Consider the following 7,247-nt stretch of genomic DNA (forward strand, 5'->3'; position numbering starts at 1 on the left):
TCCTGTGCCCCCATAAATTACCAGCCTAGTGTAATGCGGCTGCAAGAGCGGTCAAGCACACAGCAAAAAAAAAAAAAAAAAAGTACTTAAGATAATCTAAATTAATTAAAACAATACGTGGTGTGTAAGCAGCTAACTACTGGGGACATCGACATCTACGACAAGTTTTGTCACCAGCTGAATATCTGATCACTGCAGAATATTAACCCATTTCAGGCTATGTTTTAATTAATTTTAGGTGGGCCGATCCCGGCGGTACTGCAATGCCGGGCCAACCCGCGACAGAGGTGGAGCAAGCCCCTAGCACTCCGTCATGAGCCAAAAATGAGTTTAATATTCTGGTCCTGCGATGCAGGACGTATCAGATACTAAGCTGATAAGAACAGATACTACACTTTGATCTTAGCCAAAAGGCCGAGAAGCGATAAGGAAAATCCGCAGTGGAAGGGCCTAAATGCTTGCAGCGTGTGCGCTCCACATGTGGGAGTGACACACGGTGGTACGGGCCGATATGGCAACAGGCGACCGTCGAAAACATGGCAAAAGCGAGTGCCGGAAGGAACGACATTTCACGAGAGCACTCATCAACAGCCCAGTACTAGCCTCCATGTCGAAGAGTAAACTGCGACTCCCATTTGAACGCCGCTAGCTGCCAGGGCAGCGGAGAAGCCGTGACGCCGCCCCACAGCAGCGCCAGGCCGGCGCGAGCTAGACCGTCGCGAGGCCGGCGCGAGCTACACCTAGCCGACTGCTTACATCGTCCACCGCCAACTGCATATGTGTGTGTGTGTGTGTGTGTACACACGTATTCTGCGTGCGTGCGGCGGCGGCGGCGACACGACGACGTTCGCGAGGAGCTAAGGTCATGTGTGTGTTGGGGTTTATGGGCGCTCAACATCGAGGTCATCAGCGCCCTGACACACATGAAAAGGAACGAATGTGGAGAGACCTAATAAAACTGAAAAAACACACTCAAGGAAAGCAGAAAAAGAGGGAAAATACTACAGAAGAATGTAAAACCTAAGGAAAGGGAAAATATAGCAACAAGAATGACACAGGAAATTGTCATTGGCTGGCCACTTACATAAAATATGGGCGAGCTTGTCACACAGTGAGCAAATTAAAATCCTCTCCCTAAAATCTTTGTAAAAACAGTTGACATGGCACAGAACTTTAAAACTTTATCCACATTCGTCCGAGTGTTGCCTAAAAGAGTTGGCAGGTCCGCTGGCAAGTCAGCCGCGGCCCGGTGGTCAGAAAATAAAACGCAATCCAGTAAAACGTGGCGCACAGTGACCTGGACGCCGCAAGCACCACACAATGGAGGGTCTTCTCGCCGGAGCAGGAAGCCATGCGTCATAGGGCTGTGGCCTATTCGAAGCCGTGTGAGGAGAACCTCGTCCCGTCGATGGGGCTGAAAGGAAGTACACCACACACGCGTTGTGGGCTTGACTAGACGGAGCTTATTGTCAGTCACTTCCAGCCACTCGTCCTCCCACCGACACATGACTCGGGAGCTCAACAGCGAGGTGAGTGCGTGCACGGGGATAGCACACTGTGATACGTGTGGATCAAGACACGCCTCCTTGGCTGCGAGATCTGCCCTTTCATTCCCAGCAATGCCAACATGCCCCGGAACCCAGCAGAAAGCTACAACCTTCCCCAGTCGCTGTAGTCGGAGGAGGGCATCCTGGATGGTTTGGACTACTTTATCTGCCGGATACAAATGGTGCAATGATTGAAGGGCACTGAGGGAATCGGAACAGACAAGAAATTTAGGAGAGGAAGAACGTCTCATCTGCTCCAGCGCCCGCAAGATCGCAGACAATTCTGCATCAAAGACCGTAAAAGTCTGAGGCAGTCGGACCTTAAGGACACGATCCGGAAAAACAACTGAGCAACCAACGGAATCCCCTTGTTTCGACCCATCCGTAAAAACCGCTACATAGTCGTGGTGCTCAGATAAAACAGCAGAAAATGCTGCATGAAAAACGATGGCAGGAGTGCAACCTCTCTTGTACTGCAATAAATCTAAAATCACTCTGGGCCTCTTCAGTAACCAGGGTGGCAGGCGGTTAAAACCCTGGATTTGGGGTTGTACAGACTCCACACCGAGCGACTCTAGAACACGTTGCACACGGATCCCAAATGGCAACGTAGCCCGGGGACGGTGGGAAAAAAGGCGGTCCAGAGGTGGATGGGCAACAAGGCGGTGAGCAGGCGAGCTGGGAGCCGCAAGAAACTTACAAGCCTGGCGCACCAGAAGGAGCTGCCGCCGGATGGTAAGTGGCGGCTCGCCAGCCTCAGCACAGAGACTGGGTATGGGACTGGTCCGATAAGCACCCGTGGCCAGTCGAATCCCAGCATGGTGGACAGCATCAAGGATCCGCAAATAAGACTGCCTCGCTGACCCATATACTGTGCACCCATAGTCCAGCCGTGAACGCACGAAAGCCCGATAAAACTGAAGGAGACGCGCCCTGTCCGCTCCCCAAGACCTGTGGCTGAGGCACTTGAGGATGTTCAGTGCCTTCAGGGATCTGGCTTTCAAGTCACGTAGGTGTGGCAGCCATGACAACCTGGAGTCAAAAATTAGGCCCAGAAACCGCACTGCGTCTCTAAAATGTAGGACAGCATCCCCCAAATGCAAGGCAGGCAAAGTAAAAAGACGACGAGAACGATTAAAATGAACACCAACACACTTATCGGCAGAAAACCGAAAACCCGTCTTTGCAGCCCACTCCTCTAACCGCCGCACTGTTAGCTGCAACTGACGGCTCACGGTTGCAACACTGGAGGAGGAACAGAAAACAGCAAAGTCGTCCACAAACAAGGAGCACTGTACCGGACTCCTCACTGTAGACGTTATACTGTTGATGGCTATGGCAAAGAGGGTAACGCTTAAAACACTGCCCTGGGGGACACCGTTCTCTTGCTCAAAGCGATCAGACAGCGTGTTACCAACGCGGGTCCGAAAAAACCGCTGAGACAGGAAAGACCGAATGAAAATGGGGAGGCGGCCACGAAAGCCCCATTGATGCAGTTGTGCAAGAATACAGTGTCTCCAAGCAGTATCATATGCCTTACTGATATCAAAGAAGATACCGATACAGTGATGCTGACGGAGGAAAGCCTGCTGAATAGCCGCCTCGAGGAGTGTCAGGTTGTCGACTGTGGACCGAAATTTTCGGAATCCACACTGAAAGCGGCTAAGGAGCTGCCTGGTCTCTAGCAGCCAGACCAGACGACGGTTAACCATCCGTTCCAGGGTCTTTCCGACACAGCTTGTCAAGGCGATACTACGATAACTACTGGGACATGTGCGGTCCTTTCCTGGTTTGAGGAGAGGGATGAGGATTGCCTCCCTCCACGAGGTGGGGAACACTCCTGTCTGCCATATGAGATTAAAACATTCGAGGAGGATTTCCTTTGACACCGCTGGCAGATGGCGAAGCATGGAGTACCGGATGCGGTCGTAACCTGGGGCAGTGTCAGAAGTCGCAGTAAGTGCCGATTCAAGTTCCCACATGGAGAAAGGGGAGTTGTAGGCCTCAGAACTGTTCGACCGAAAGTCCAACTTCGCTCGTTCGACAGTCGCACGGTAGCGACGAAATGCTGGATCCTGGGTTGCAGTGGCAGTACTTTGTGCAAAATGCTCTGCCAGCGTCTGAGCAATGGCGCTGGGTGTTGTTTGGAGGCATCCCTGGTTCAGGACTGCAGCTATTGGTAGACGGCTGCGTTTACCGGAAATCCTCCGGATGGCTTCCCATACTTTTGTGGAACAAGTGGAACGGTTTATGGAGTCCAGGAACTCCTGCCATGACCTTTTCTTGCTCTCTTTAATGACACGGCGTGCCCTGGCTCTCGCGATGCGAAAGGCGGTAAGATTGACTGCTGTTGGGCGGCGTTTAAATCGGCGAAGAGCCGCACGCCTGTCCCGGATGGCTGAACGGCACTCTTCCGTCCACCAAGGCACAAGGCGCCGCTGAGGAGGGCCAGAAGACTGTGGTATGGACAGGTCAGCAGCATGATGGATCACAAGTGTGATGTGATCCACCCATTCCAGTACGCTGTTGTGGCGTTCAAAGACAGCCAATCGAGTGAACAGAGGCCAGTTAGCCCTGCCAATCATCCACGATGGCGGCCTCTGCTCCAGCAATACACCATCCAGGAGATGAATGCGGATGGGGAAGTGATCGCTGGAATGAAGGTCGTCAATGACCTCCCAGTGAACAGAGTCGGTGAGGGCGGGAGAGCAGAAAGATAGGTCAATGGCTGAGAATGACCCAGTAGCAGCAGAGAAATGAGTTGGAGTACCTGTGTTGAGGATGCACAACACTTGAGATGTTAGGAGGCTCTCCAAAATTCGACCTCGAGTGCAAAGAGAAGTGGAGCCCCACAGCACATGATGGGCATTGAAGTCTCCCAGGAGGAGAAAGGGGCGGGGGAGTTGTTCGATAAGACCTGTGAGAGCGTCTAAGGTCATTGCATCCAGAGGGGGTAAATAAAGGGAGCAAACAGTAAGCCTTCGACGGGAATGAATTTCAACTGCAACTGCTTGCAGGTCAGTATCCAGGGGGAGAGCAGAGGAGTGGTGGTCATTATTGACAAACACGGCGACTCCGCCTTTGGCTCTGTCTCCAGTCAGGTCATCTTTACGATACAACGTATAGCCCCTGAGTACAGGAGCATCAGATTGTTTTAGATGTGTTTCCTGTAAACACAAGCACAGGGGGCGTTGCCGTGCTAGGAGGTGCAGTTCCTCCACATGTGCCCGGAATCCATTCATGTTCCACTGTATAATGGGAGCCATTGATCAGGGTGGGAGTACCTTCATTCTCACTTTCTGTCGGGGAGGAGAGCCCACAACAGGTGGAGGCTCAGGTTTGGGGCGAGATGATTGCCCCAGTCTGACATCAACCTCCATCGCCTCTGAAGAGGAGTCGAGAGAGACGTCAGAAAGAATGACGTCAACATCAGCAGACTGTAGAACTTCAGTCTCCTTGAGCGGTCGAGTCTTCACCTTTGGTTTGGGCTTCGATTTTCGGGCCTGAGGTGGCAGTGGAGCCAAAACCTCAGAAGCAGTAGGGGGTGTAGCAGCGCTGGGCATTGCACAAGATTGGACCTGGGAAGGGGCAGGAAGTTCCACGACGTCACCTACCACGGCCTGGTCAGAAGGCCGGGGAGGAGCAGCAGGCTTCACAGAAACAGCAGCAGCACACGTACATTGACAAACGCAGGTGCTAGTGCTGACAGTAGCAATCTCCGTTTGTGTAGCGGCATCAGTTTTCAAGACTGGCTGTTTCAGAACGGAAGAAAAGGAAGCAGCGAACGTGGGCGGCTGCAGGGACTTGTAAATTTTCTTTGCCTCACCGTACGGGATGCGTTTGGTGGTTTTAAGTTCCTGGATCTTCCGTTCCTCAAGGAAAACTCTACATTCCCTACTCCACACAGGGTGATCCCCAGAGCAGTTGACACACTTGGGAGGAGAGGAGCAACCAACTCCCTCATGGGCAGCTTTACCACAGTTCCCACAAGTGGCTTCCCCTCTACAGCCGAGAGTAGTGTGTCCAAAGCGTTGGCATTTAAAACACCGCATGGGGTTGGGGTAATAAGGCCGTACACTGAGACGCAGGAAACCTGCCTTCACATGCTCGGGCAATTTGGTGCTGTTAAACGTAAGGATGAACGAGTCAGATTTCAGGAGAGCACCATCCACCCGTTTCATAACGTGTTGCACGTCGACAATTCCTTCCCGGGACCATTCAGCCTTCAGTTCGTCTAGGGGAATATCAACGAGATCTCTGCAAGTCACAACACCCTTGCTGTAGTTCAAGGTGTTGTGAAATTCAGTCTCAATCGCAAACTCCCCAAGAAATTGTGCCTTCTGAAGGTTCTGGACTTGCTGGAAGCTAGATGTTTCAACCAACAAGGTGCCATTTCGCAAGCGCTTTACAGATTTTAATGTACCAGCAATACCTTCTAAGCCTTTCTGGATGTAAAATGGCGAAACTTTGTCGAAACTCCCATCTTTTCTTTTAATTATAAGAAACACATTCTGCGAAGCAGCATGCATTCTGTTACTACCTGAATCAGGAGGACTGGCTACACGAGCCCTCTTGTGAGATTGGGTGTTAGAACCTACCAGCGGCCCACCCTTTCCGCTGGGAGGAGAAGAAGAAAACTTCGAGGGTTCCATCTCGGTCCCACGAGCAGCTAGGGAACTAGGAGTCCACCTAGACAGAGCCCCGCGTGCCTAGGTAAGCCTTATACAACTGAGGTGCGGCAAGTTCCCCAGAGGTTGCCCGCTAACGACTGTTCCACCTCAACAGCCATGCATCTCATCGGCGCGCAGCACACCTTGAGATTGAGGGGTTTTTTAGAGAGGTTTATTCAGTCCTCGCGATCCGGGCGGTCAAGCCAAGATCCCCATTCCCTGAGACACACAACGTTCCACCGCCGCGCCACACGGTGGTCGCTGAAGTATGCTCAGAGCTTACGGTGACAGGGGACTGGCGGCGCTTACCAGTCCCCAGCTCAGGAACCCCGGGGTCGCCAAGCCCGTACCCAGCAAATGAATGCTGAGCCCCTGGGGGGGCTAAGGTCATAACTCCAAAAAAATTTATTTAAAATTATCTGTGGCCGGACCATAAGAGACGCCAACGAGGCATCCGAAGGCACTGTCCTGTGCCCCCATAAATTACCAGCCTAGTGTAATGCGGCTGCAAGAGCGGTCAAGCACACAGCAAAAAAAAAAAAAAAAAAAAAAAAAAAATTTTAGGTGGGCCGATCCCGGCGGTACTGCAATGCCGGGCCAACCCGCGACAGAGGTGGAGCAAGCCCCTAGCACTCCGTCATGAGCCAAAAATGAGTTTAATATTCTGGTCCTGCGATGCAGGACGTATCAGATACTAAGCTGATAAGAACAGATACTACACTTTGATCTTAGCCAAAAGGCCGAGAAGCGATAAGGAAAATCCGCAGTGGAAGGGCCTAAATGCTTGCAGCGTGTGCGCTCCACATGTGGGAGTGACACACGGTGGTACGGGCCGATATGGCAACAGGCGACCGTCGAAAACATGGCAAAAGCGAGTGCCGGAAGGAACGACATTTCACGAGAGCACTCATCAACAGCCCAGTACTAGCCTCCATGTCGAAGAGTAAACTGCGACTCCCATTTGAACGCCGCTAGCTGCCAGGGCAGCGGAGAAGCCGTGACGCCGCCCCACAGCAGCGCCAGGCCGGCG

At 52.4% G+C, this 7,247-nt stretch overlaps 2 non-coding genes across 2 annotated transcripts; both read right to left on the reverse strand.

Annotated features, from left to right (window-relative positions):
* Positions 1-233: 233 nt before the first annotated feature.
* Positions 234-426, reverse strand: LOC126191614 (U2 spliceosomal RNA). The gene has a single exon (XR_007538389.1). It is a non-coding gene; the product is annotated as a U2 spliceosomal RNA (small nuclear RNA).
* A 6,350-nt stretch (positions 427-6,776) lies between these two features.
* LOC126264108 (U2 spliceosomal RNA) lies at positions 6,777-6,969 on the reverse strand. Its single transcript, XR_007546934.1, has one exon. It is a non-coding gene; the product is annotated as a U2 spliceosomal RNA (small nuclear RNA).
* Positions 6,970-7,247: the final 278 nt, after the last annotated feature.

This window comes from Schistocerca nitens, chromosome 6 (genome assembly GCF_023898315.1).
Source record: "Schistocerca nitens isolate TAMUIC-IGC-003100 chromosome 6, iqSchNite1.1, whole genome shotgun sequence".
Classification (NCBI taxonomy): domain Eukaryota; kingdom Metazoa; phylum Arthropoda; class Insecta; order Orthoptera; family Acrididae; genus Schistocerca; species Schistocerca nitens.